At 39.6% G+C, this 12,716-nt stretch overlaps 1 long non-coding RNA gene across 2 annotated transcripts; it reads right to left on the reverse strand.

Annotated features, from left to right (window-relative positions):
• Window positions 1-1,210: 1,210 nt before the first annotated feature.
• On the reverse strand, window positions 1,211-12,180 carry LOC309346187. 2 transcript variants are annotated; one of them, XR_014158435.1, is made up of 4 exons: window positions 3,985-4,003; window positions 2,952-2,969; window positions 1,724-1,744; window positions 1,211-1,336 (listed from the first exon to the last, which is right to left on the reverse strand). It is a non-coding gene; the product is annotated as an uncharacterized lncRNA (long non-coding RNA). The 2 variants fall into 2 exon arrangements; XR_014158436.1 differs by lacking the exon at window positions 3,985-4,003 and adding an exon at window positions 12,163-12,180 and having other exon boundaries at window positions 1,213-1,336.
• Window positions 12,181-12,716: the final 536 nt, after the last annotated feature.

Consider the following 12,716-nt stretch of genomic DNA (forward strand, 5'->3'; position numbering starts at 1 on the left):
GTTCTTGCCCATATTGAGGATCATATCATAGCATGAAAGGATGCTATATGAATATTTGATATTTCAAAGCCTACAGTGGAAAATGGCATGGTGGGAGATATAGACACTGAAATGGCGCATAGCACATAGTTTCATCCTCAGGCAGGGATTCCCTCTTTTCCTGAAGGAAAGATCAGAATAAATAAGCAAACGGATCTAAAGACAGTCTCACATGTCTTCATTTTAGCCAATCTCCTTTCCTGGGTAATTCCATACCTTCCTGAAAGGAAGGTCCCTCTCAAGTAACCAGGCTGATAGATTTGGTGTGGACTTCACTCTCCTTTTCCATTAAGGCTAGAAAAGCAGATGAAGGAAAGTTGAGTGTCCAATGGGCAAAGACAAAGTATTAGTGGAGATGGGGCATAACATGGAAAATTTGAAAGTGCTTTCATGAAACTGCCTGGAGGTTCAGCTATACTAGTTACCAGCTAGGTCCTGCTTACAGACCTTTCCTTTAAAAAACACCTTTATTAAAAACCCACAATGCTTATTTCCAGTACAACAATTTTTGGAAGAGAAGAGGATGCCTTTGCCCTAGGCAGTCAGCTGCCCCCAAAAGGATATGAAATTAGAGCCCAGGATGTGGGGGTTCAATAAAGCAATTTAAATTCCTGGGTGGGCCTAAAATTAAATTTATTAGCTAGTCTTTACTCAACAGCTCAATCATTCATCACTGAAGTGCCTGAAATAGGAGACTTCAGCATTCAAAAGGCAGAATTTTACCATATTTTCATAAACTGCCTAACAAGATCCAAAGAGATACCAGAACCTCTAAGAAAAATGTGATCAAGCTTGTTGCTTTTGCACCAAACTTTTCAATATATTCTTTCTGGAAATATAGACTGAATCTAACACACACAAGGATCGAACAGTACTATGAAGAGAAGAGAGAACTCAACCAAACAAAGGTTCCTTCTGTAGCAAACTGATTAGAACTGGAGAACAGATTGTCATATACTTGCCTGGCTGGGATCATACTTTTCTGGGAGGCAGAAAAGTACTCGCTCCCTCCCTCCCTCCCAGTTTCCCACTCCAGAGCATACAATAAATAAACAAAAGTTCCACAATACTCACATCCACTAAACCAGACACACCAAGACTCTAAATTGAACAACAAAATGAACTGATTAGCAAATGGCATCGTGGGAGAACAGATTGTTCGTCATTTTCTTCCCTGGGAGTGGTATCATATTTTGAGGCAGAAAAGCCCTCCCTCCCAGTTTCCCACTCCAGATCATACAATAAGTACAAAAAGTGCCATAATACTCATGTCCACTACATCAGACAAACCAAGATTCTAAATTGAACAACAAATTGAACTGATTAGCAAACTGCATGATGGGAGCTCCAGCCACAAGTATATAACGTAACACAGTTTTATCTTCAGGCAGGGATTCTCCCACTTCATGGGGGAAAATGAGAATTTACAGGCAAACTAGGGTTAGAAGAGCAGATAAAGAAGAGCAGACCATCCAACGTGCAAAGACAAAGTAATGATGAGGCTAAGTTTTATAATTCCTTGGTTTGGAATTCAAACTTCCTTGAGTAATAATGACTGGCTTTCACAAATGGAAAACATTATAGCGTAGTGAATTTCCCCCCCAGTGGGATCATCCTATGAGCAACAGAAGACCTTCTCCCTCCCACTACAAATCTTAGGGTATGAAGATTTCTCAATACTCACGCTAGTTGCTCCACCCAGAAGCTAAATTGAAAAGGAAATTCAACTTGTTAGTCTGTCATGTTCTCTTAACTGCTTAACATGTGGAAATGTCATGTAACACATATTTAGGTCCTAAGGCAAGGATTCCCCTATTCATCAAGGAAACATAAGAAGAGAAAGCAGAAGCGATCTGAACTGATTCAGTCTCATGTGCATCACAGCTGGAAATAGTGGAGGTGGGGCATAAAGCAGAAAATCTGAAAACCATTTTTAGAAAAATCATTCGGGTTTTCATTTGGGTATACTATTTGCTAGCCAGATCCTGCTCCCATATGTTTCCTAAGAAACCTTCTGGATTTTCACTTCCACTACAACAATGTTCTGAACAGAAGGAAAAGTGGATGCCAAGAAGATCAGCTCCCCCAAGCAAATACAGAGAGAAAGAGTTCAGGCCCTGTACTGAGTGGTCTTATTTGGGGTGGAGCACACAGGAAGACACATGAATATCCATCACCAACTGTGGTGTGCTTGGTGAGCATGGGTGATAGGGTCTTCTTGGTGGCTGTGCTCAGGTTATGGAACTCAGCCATGGAAGAGTTCCATCTCTTGGGCATCAGCTAAACACAACAAAATTTAAGTGTACATTTCGCTACTAGATAAGTGATATTTCTCCCATGTCTGTCATTGCTGGCAGTTTGCATGGGTGTTGCTTCGTATGCTTTCTTGGTTTCAATGACTACTCTCCTTACATTACTTCTTAGCCATCCTGAGGCACCTATTTTAGGATGGATCCCAAGTGCTTCAGTTAGATGTGGTTCACAGTTGCCATCAGACAGGGGATGGCCAAATAGGTCCCTTCTGGTTTCTCTCAGATCCTCATTTTCCCAAAGGAGAGGATACCAGACAAACCAACTCACAGGGACAAAAGGATAGCAGAGGGACATAACGTTTGAAAAGTCTCATTCAGGAAATAACTAGAATTTTTTTCTAGCCTCCATTCAAAATATTGATTTTCATTTCCAGTATAAAAAAATCCCAAAGAGAAGGACAGGCTCCCAATGCCCCTTAATCCCCCCCCCCCAATAACAGTATAATGACTGAGCCCAGAATAAATTCTATTGATTCAGGGGCTTTTTGTGTTAGTTTCAGATTTCCAGAATCAATCAGGAAACTACAACACAACTAAATGTTAATAAATAAATAAATAAAAATTTCAATTGAAAAGTCACAATAAATACTGGATACTTACTGGAGATCTCTTCTTCCTCTGTTGTTAGTTTACAAAGGGAAACAATAGTGGTTTTTTTAGTTTTTTGCTTTTTTGTTTTTCATATATTTTGTCATCAAATATATTCCAAGAAAATACAGAAAAGATCAAATTGTTATTTATTTCTATTCACATCCCGTTACTAAGTATATTACAGGAGAAACACATTATATTTGCTTCTGTTTCTGCTCAATCTCTATATCACAGTGGTACCTCTGGTTAAGAACTTAATTTGTTCTGGAGGTCCGTTCTTAACCTGAAACTGTTTTTAACCTGAAGCACCACTTTATCTAATGGGGCCTCCCGCTGCCGCTGCACAATTTCTGTTCTCATCCTGAAGCAAAGTTCTTAACCCGAGGTACGATTTCTGGGTTAGCGCAGTCTGTAAACTGAAGCGTCTGTAAACTGAAGCGTCTGTAACCCGAGGTACCACTGTACATTCAACTGTCAACATAACATGAGGGTAATGTTCTAGGGACAACTCATAAAGCTAAAATCGTGTATAATCAAAACACATTCTCCCTGCACCTCCAAACACTCTCCCAAGGTGGGGTTGCCAAAGTCCCCCCCCCCCAAAAAAAACCCCTCCACTCCTTATTTATTTACTTTTTGCCAAGTGAGTAAAGCTGAATGGTGCCGCATTCCTAGATGGCAGAGGCTTCACTGGGGGAAGGAACTCAACCTTCAGAGCTTTTCCTGCTGGACCGTGGGGCCATAAGCCCCCATGGCCTATCAGGAACCAAATCCTAGCCTGCACCCTGCTTTGGCAACTGCAGTTCCTGGAGGTAGCAGTATCTGCTAACATTATACTGAAAAAGTCTCATTTTTATCCATAATACAGACAGTTATCAATCTATCAAAAATATGTATCAAATAGCATATCACTTCAATCATTTGTCTCTGAAACACCAAGATTAAGAGCAAGGAAGCGGTCCCTGTTTTTTGGGGGGGGGGGTTAGCTTTTCAAATCTCCCTAAAGTTAATGGATGTCGAAGAAAAGTAATACAATACTTACAGAAAGTCCAGGCAGGCCCTAAAATAGAAAACAGTGTGTTTTGTGAAAACATCATTTGAGACAAAATAAGCAAATCTGGGCATGCTTCCCAACACTACTATACAGATCTCCAGATTTAAGGGAAACAAAGTTCCTGAGAGCACATATGAATAGTTGAGCACAGTTAAATCACAACAGCCACTTCTGTGGGACACTGTTATGAACTAAGGGATACTTCTCGACTTCATGATCACAATTAATATACCACATTTTTTCGTCTATAAGACACCGCCTATCTTGGGGGCCTCAAAATTTAGAAAATAGGTGGAGACTGAGCTTTTGGGAAGGATTATTTGGGGGGGGGATGCCAAAAATTGTTCACCCAACAGAATGCAGCACACAACCCCTTGCATTGCTTACAATCTCCGCTTACAATCTCGGGCTCGCGCCAAAAAACATTCGCCCGTCCCCCCTTGGCACTACCCATGTATAAGACAACCCTAAATTTTGAACCTCATTTTTGGGTCAAAAAAGTTTGTCTTATACATGGAAAAATATGGTATAACATGTTTGATTACTAAAAGCAGTTGCAAAGATTAGGGCCCTGAACCAAATTTTCATACTTCTAAAAGGAAGAGCCAAGCTGTGGTGTTTTTCTATTCTTGTTAAAAAGGAAAAAGAAACTTTTTGGATATCGCTAAGGCTAAATAAGACTAAAGGTAAGTAATGTCTAATACTCACAGGCACTGGCAGGCTATTCTAAAATAGAAAGCAAGAATCCATTTTAACATAATCAATATAACATAATCAGTGTAATTAATAAATAAACACACACAAAAACACACATCCCCCTTCTTTTAGTAAAAGTACCTAGTGGCCATACAGTGTTATCAAAAAATATACAAAATAAAATAAAATGCACAATGAAAACATAAAACCAGTTTCTAAATATGCAGCATAAGGGCTCAGTTCCTCAGAGGTTAATGTAAATGGGAACAGTAGGCAATCACTCTGCAAAGCAAGGTGTTTCCTCAGTAGATATTCACAGTATCCTCATCGGACTGTAATCAGGCCAGCATAGTTCAGGCAGAACCCTGCTATGAACAAAGGGATACTTCTCGACTGCATGATCACAATTAATATACCACATTTTTCTGTCTATAAGACGCCCCTATTTTGGGGGCCTCAATATATAGAATATAGGGGGAGATTGAGCTTTTGGGAAGGATTATTTGGGGGGGATGCCAAAAATTGTTCACCCGACAGAATGCAGCACACAACCCCTTGCATTGCTTACAATCTCCGCTTACAATCTCGGGCTCACGCCAAAAGACATTCGCCCGTCCCCCCTTGGCACTACCCATGTATAAGACAACCCTAAATTTTGAACCTCATTTTTGGGTCAAAAAAGTTTGTCTTATACATGGAAAAATATGGTATAACATGTTTGATTACTAAAAGCAGTTGCAAAGATTAGGGCCCTGAACCAAATTTTCATACTTCTAAAAGGAAGAGCCAAGCTGTGGTGTTTTTCTATTCTCGTTAAAAGGGAAAAAGAAACTTTTTGGATATCGCTAAGGCTAAATAAGACTAAAGGTAAGTAATGTCTAATACTCACAACCACTGGCAGGCCATTCTAAAATAGAAAGCAAGAATCCATTTTAACATAATCAATATAACATAATCAGTATAAGTAATAAATAAACACACACAAAAACACACATCCCCCTTCTTTTAGTAAAAGTACCTAGTGTGGCATACAGTGTTATCATAAAAATATAAAAAATATAATAAAATGCACAATGAAAACATAAAACCAGTTTCTAAATATGCAGCATAAGGGCTCAGTTCCTCAGAGGTTAATGTAAATGGGAACAGTAGGCAATCACTCTGCAAAGCAAGGTGTTTCCTCAGTAGATAATCACAGTATCCTAATTGAACTGTAATCAGGCCAGCATAGTTCAGGCAGAACCCTGCATAGGAGTGCTTGCATAGTTCTTTCAGGCAATAGCCACATACCCTCCAACATTTCTTCAATGAAAATAAGGATGTCTCATTCCATAATGATCATTTTACTATTTATACCCCACACATTGTACTGGGTGGCCCAGCCATTCTGGGTGGCTTCCAACATATATTAAAAACATGAAACATAAAGAAAAAATCCCTCTACAGGATTGCCTTCAGACGGCACAGGGGTCGGATGTCTCCACACCCTCCAACAATGATACAATGAATGTAGGGATGTCCTAAAGAAAAGTGGGACATTCCGGGATAAAATCAGAAACCCGTATGGCTTCTCTAAATCAGGGACGTCCCTGGAAAATCGTTACACTTGGGGGGGGTCTGTAGCCATAACATAGAAAATACAGTACTGGATCACATCTACACCATATATTTAAAAGACATTCAAGTGCTTTTAAAGCACAGGTCTTAATGAGCTTCTAAAGCACATGGATAATCATTGCCCAAAGGTTAGTAATATAGAGAACTTATAAGTACTTCAGCTGGGAGGTTCTAAAACACAAAACAGCAAGTTATGTGAAAACATCATTTGGGACATAAAGAAGCAAAACTGGGCAAACCTCCCAACACTAATATATCTATGGCTCTCCAGAATGAAGGGGAACATAGCTCCTGAGAGCATTTGTAAGCCCAGTCACCTTTTTATATATTGGACATCATCAGAAGTCACAAAAGCTTCTTTAAGTCTGTCTTTGATATCATGTACAGAAATGGTAACCTATGAGGTATATGGGGAAGTGTGCTATTTAAGACTAAAGGAATGTATTTAGAATTAGGGTTGCCATATCTTAAAGAGCAAAAAAAAGAGGACAGTCCAAGCCGGGGAAAGAGGTGCAGGTGTGGGGGGCGGCGACCACTGTGCCACTACACCTCTTTCTGATCTCCCTAAAGTTAATGAATGTCCAAGAAAAGTAATTCAATACAATTACAGAAAGTCCAGGCACGCCCTAAAATAGAAACCAGTGTGTTTTGTGAAAACATTGTTTTGTAAAAACAGGTTGTGCACAACATATGAATAGTTGTGCACAATTAAAGCTTAAAGGTTTAGCCACTTTTCTCTTTCCATCGGCATGAATTTACTATTTAACTCATCAACATAATAAGACACCGCTGGGGAACACTTCAATGAAATGAGCTGCAAAATCTTGCAGTAAAGACAAGCCCCCCTGCCCCAACAAAGGATTAAGGCTTTACATAGAGGATTTCTAGTACTTACACCTCCAAGAAGGTTCTAAAAAGATAAAGAAAGCAATTATTCCATCATGTTTTCTGAACACAAGAATGATAAATATAGCAAACATTTTGATTATTTCTCACTGGTAAAGGTGGACCCCCACAGTGTGTATCTGAAGAAGTGTGCATGCACACGAAAGCTCATACCAAGAACTGACTTAGTTGGTCTTTAAGGTGCTACTGGAAGGAATTTGTTTTGTTTTGACTATGGCAGACCAACACGGCTACCTATCTGTAACCCCACAGGAAGGTCACTGTTGTTTCTCTCTCCTACAGTTCACCCATATCCTCTCAGTCTGCTTTCCATGCTTCAGGTCATGGATTTCTTCAGAAGTGTACACATCCTTTACATATAATGCTACTCCTTCTCCATTCCTGTTTGGTCTATTCCTTTTAAACTGTATATACCACTCAGTTCCTACATTCCAGTCATGAGCCTTATCCTGCCAGGGTCCAGTACTGCCTGCTAGGTCACTTTTGCCAAGCTGAATTAAAATAAATTTTTAGACAATCAACATCTCTTTTAAGCAATGTTTCCTTAGTTTTAATGCCCTTTAATATATTTGTGGGAGTATAGAAAATCAGGCACACTTCTGGCATAAGCATCTCTTTCCCAGAAGTATTTGGTTACTTTGTGTAGTGAATGGCCAAAGTAGGGAAAATGGATCATTAAGGCATTACATAGGGGATTTCCAATACTCACAGTTCCGCCAGTAAGTCCCTCAGTAAGGCCCTAAAGAAGATAAAGAAATAAGTTAGTCCATGTTTTATGAAAATGATAAATATAGTGAACATTTTGATGATTTCACACTGGCAAATGTGGACTTGCTGCCTGTTCTATAAAGGTCTCACTTATGTCAAATTTCCACAATAGAAGGCATCATTGACTGGATATCCTACTGGGAGCATCTGGGGTGAGCTATGAGATTGAAGCCAGCTTCTCGCTCCACTAGGATGCTTTCCCTTACTGACATGGTGGTGCCCAGTGTCAGTCCTGTTCCTGCCACTGTGCAGGTTCAGGTAGTCTGGAACCAATGCCTAAGCAACAACTCACATGATGTAATCAATAAAGTTGTGGCCAAAATTAATGCCAAAAAACCTTAAACTAAATTCTGTGTCAATTGTGACATTATTTTGGGGGTGGTTTTGGGGGTCTTCACAGGCAATTAAATCACAACAGCTACTTCTGTGGGACAGCTCTAGGAAATAAGAGACACTATCTGACTGTACAACCCTAATTAAAATATAAAATATTACTGTATATATTTGCTTTTTTAAACTTAGTTGCAAAGATTAGGGCCCTGAACCAAATTTTCATACTTCTAAAAGGAAGAGCCAAGCTGTGGTGTTTTTCTCTTCTAGTTAAAAAGGAAAAAGAAACTTTTTGGATATCGCTAAGGCTAAATAAGACTAAAGGTAAGTAATGTCTAATACTCACAGACACAGGCAGGCCATTCTAAAATAGAAAGCAAGAATCCATTTTAACATAATCAATATAACATAATCAGTATAATTAATAAATAAACACACACAAAAACACACATCCCCCTTCTTTTAGTAAAAGTATCTAGTGTGGCATACAGTGTTATCATAAAAATATAAAAAATATAATAAAATGCACAATGAAAACATAAAACCAGTTTCTAAATATGCAGCATAAGGGCTCAGTTCCTCAGAGGTTAATGTAAATGGGAACAGTAGGCAATCACTCTGCAAAGCAAGGTGTTTCCTCAGTAGATAATCACAGTATCCTAATTGAACTGTAATCAGGCCAGCATAGTTCAGGCAGAACCCTGCATAGGAGTGCTTGCATAGTTCTTTCAGGCAATAGCCACATACCCTCCAACATTTCTTCAATGAAAATAAGGATGTCTCATTCCATAATGATCATTTTACTATTTATACCCCACACATTGTACTGGGTGGCCCAGCCATTCTGGGTGGCTTCCAACATATATTAAAAACATGAAACATAAAGAAAAAATCCCTCTACAGGATTGCCTTCAGACGGCACAGGGGTCGGATGTCTCCACACCCTCCAACAATGATACAATGAATGTAGGGATGTCCTAAAGAAAAGTGGGACATTCCAGGATAAAATCAGAAACCCGTATGGCTTCTCTAAATCAGGGACGTCCCTGGAAAATCGTTACACTTGGGGGGGGGGTCTGTAGCCATAACATAGAAAATACAGTACTGGATCACATCTACACCATATATTTAAAAGACATTCAAGTGCTTTTAAAGCACAGGTCTTAATGAGCTTCTAAAGCACATGGATAATCATTGCCCAAAGGTTAGTAATATAGAGAACTTATAAGTACTTCAGCTGGGAGGTTCTAAAACACAAAACAGTAAGTTATGTGAAAACATCATTCGGGACATAAAGAAGCAAAACTGGGCAAACCTCCCAACACTAATATATCTATGGCTCTCCAGAATGAAGGGGAACATAGCTCCTGAGAGCATTTGTAAGCCCAGTCACCTTTTTATATATTGGACATCATCAGAAGTCACAAAAGCTTCTTTAAGTCTCTCTTTGATATCATGTACAGAAATGGTAACCTATGAGGTATATGGGGAAGTGTGCTATTTAAGACTAAAGGAATGTATTTAGAATTAGGGTTGCCATATCTTAAAGAGCAAAAAAAAGAGGACAGTCCAAGCCGGGGAAAGAGGTGCAGGTGTGGGGGGCGGCGACCACTGTGCCACTACACCTCTTTCTGATCTCCCTAAAGTTAATGAATGTCCAAGAAAAGTAATTCAATACAATTACAGAAAGTCCAGGCACGCCCTAAAATAGAAACCAGTGTGTTTTGTGAAAACATTGTTTTGTAAAAACAGGTTGTGTACAACATATGAATAGTTGTGCACAATTAAAGCTTAAAGGTTTAGCCACTTTTCTCTTTCCATCGGCATGAATTTACTATTTAACTCATCAACATAATAAGACACCGCTGGGGAACACTTCAATGAAATGAGCTGCAAAATCTTGCAGTAAAGACAAGCCCCCCTGCCCCAACAAAGGATTAAGGCTTTACATAGAGGATTTCTAGTACTTACACCTCCAAGAAGGTTCTAAAAAAGATAAAGAAAGCAATTATTCCATCATGTTTTCTGAACACAAGAATGATAAATATAGCAAACATTTTTATTATTTCTCACTGGTAAAGGTGGACCCCCCAGGAAGGTCACTGTTGTTTCCATGCTTCAGGTCATGGATTTCTTCAGAAGCAGTGGTGTAGCGTGGGTTGTCAGCACCCGGGGCAAGGCAAGTAATTTGCGCCCCTTAACCCGTGGATTTGCGCCCCCTAACCTGTGGATTTGCGCCCCCTAACCCGTGGATTTGCCCTAACCCCAGATGTTGTGCCCGGTGTGGCCGGCCCCCCCTGCCCCCCCACGCTATGCCACTGTTCAGAAGTGTACACATCCTTTACATATAATGCTACTCCTTCTCCATTCCTGTTTGGTCTATTCCTTTTAAACTATATATATACCACTCAGTTCCTACATTCCAGTCATGAGCCTTATCCTGCCAGGGTCCAGTACTGCCTGCTAGGTCACTTTTGCCAAGCTGAATTAAAAGCTGTAATTGGTCTTGCTTGTTTCCCATGCTCTGTTAATTTGGGTAAAGACAACTGTCTTATCAAAATATCTTAGTGAGAACGTGGAAGTTCATCTGGACATAATACAATCATATTCAAAGCTCTCCAGCATTACAGAGAACAATGTCTCTGATACAACTTAAGAATAGTTGAACACATCAGAGTCAGTCTGGAGTGGCTAGATTTGTACTACGCATATTGCAATTAAATACCCTTGCCTTCAATGGAGCCCTGGTATAGCTCTGTGGATCTCTTCAGTCACGTGCAAAACACATCTAGGAACTGAGAGACACTTCTTAACTAGGCGACCAAATATAACACACATAATAGTTTTTCATTTTTATGCAAAGTAATAGGTCTTTACTCTCTATTTGACATAAGTCTCATCAACATTGAATCTCTTCACAATTTAGACAGCATCATTGCCTGGACTTCCAACTCTTCAAATGGTGGCCTGTTGCTGGAAAGACAACTACAGAAGTCCCAGATGATGCAGTCTGTTATTCTTTGTGGCCCTGTTGATATTTCATCTGGTGTAAAGCTAAGCATCACTGTAACTGCATGCAAAACTTTGAAGCCAATGTCAAACTTCCGTCTGTGACCATACAGCCAGATTGTATCTGACATATTCAGACTCTCTTTAAAAACAACAAGAAGTCTGATCATGGTTTGCAGAGAATGGCTATGCCCTTCCTCCTCTGTTGACCCCCGGTGACAATTAATAATGTTCCAATTAAAAGTAACTTGCAATACTCACGTCTAGTAAACCGCCATCCTGAAATAAAAAGGAGGAAATCAATTTTTAGACATCAACATCTCTTTTAAGCAATGTTTCTTTAGTTTTAACGCCCTTTAATATCTTTGTGGGAGTATACAAAATCAGGCACACTTCTGGCATAAACATCTCTTTCCCAGAAATATTTGGGTTGTTTGTGCAGTGAATGGCCATAACAGGGAAAACGCAGCATTGGCATTCATAACCTACATGAGGTATCTTCAACCTTTTCTAGACCCAGGACTCACTAACTAGGTGATCAAATATAAGATACCTAACAGGTTTTTGTTTTTGTTTAGATTTTGTATGATATTATATACCTTCACATAATACTTTGGTTTACGTATTTGTTTTTCCAAATTATAAGGGCCATGTCATGCAGCCAGTATGCCTTAACCACTTCAATCACACAGCAGTATTGTGGCACAAATCTCATCAGCCAATACTGAGGGACACTTCAATGAACTAATCTGCAAAATCTTGCCCAAAACACAAGCCTCTCCCTGAGTGAAGGATGTTGTGGATCATTAAGGCATTACATAGAGGATTTCCAATACTCACATTTCCACCAAGAACGCCCTAAAGATGATAAAGAAATATGTTAGTCAATCGTATTATAGGAACATGATAAATATAGTGAACATTTTGATGATTTCACACTGACAAATGTGGACTTGCTGCCTGTTCTAAATAGGTCTCGCTTATGTCAAATTTCTTCAATAGAAGGCATCATTGATCTTTCCCCTCTTAGGATGCTAGTCCAGGGCCACCTACTCCTTATGTTTAAAACCACAGGCACATTTCATCTATCTTTGTGTGTTTGTGGGGGGGGGGGTGTTTTATCTGCCTTCAAGGATTGTTGCCATGGTACTGCTATGAGTATGCAAGGAGAAAGTAGGCTGTATACAAGGTCCTTTATCTGCTGTAAACCTGGGCATCACTGTAACAACATGCAGAACTTTGAAGCCTGATAGACCTACCAAATAACTCCTAGAGCTGTTGAATTTCGTTGGACCTGATGACAGAGCTTTGCAGCCAAGGAGTCTTGATGTTTCATTGGAACAGCATTTCTCAAAGCAACTTTGCAACTTCTACCATTGGGACTGCTTTCCATT

The sequence above is a fragment of the Podarcis erhardii genome (genome assembly GCF_964252035.2).
Source record: "Podarcis erhardii genome assembly, chromosome: 7".
Lineage (NCBI taxonomy): Eukaryota > Metazoa > Chordata > Lepidosauria > Squamata > Lacertidae > Podarcis > Podarcis erhardii.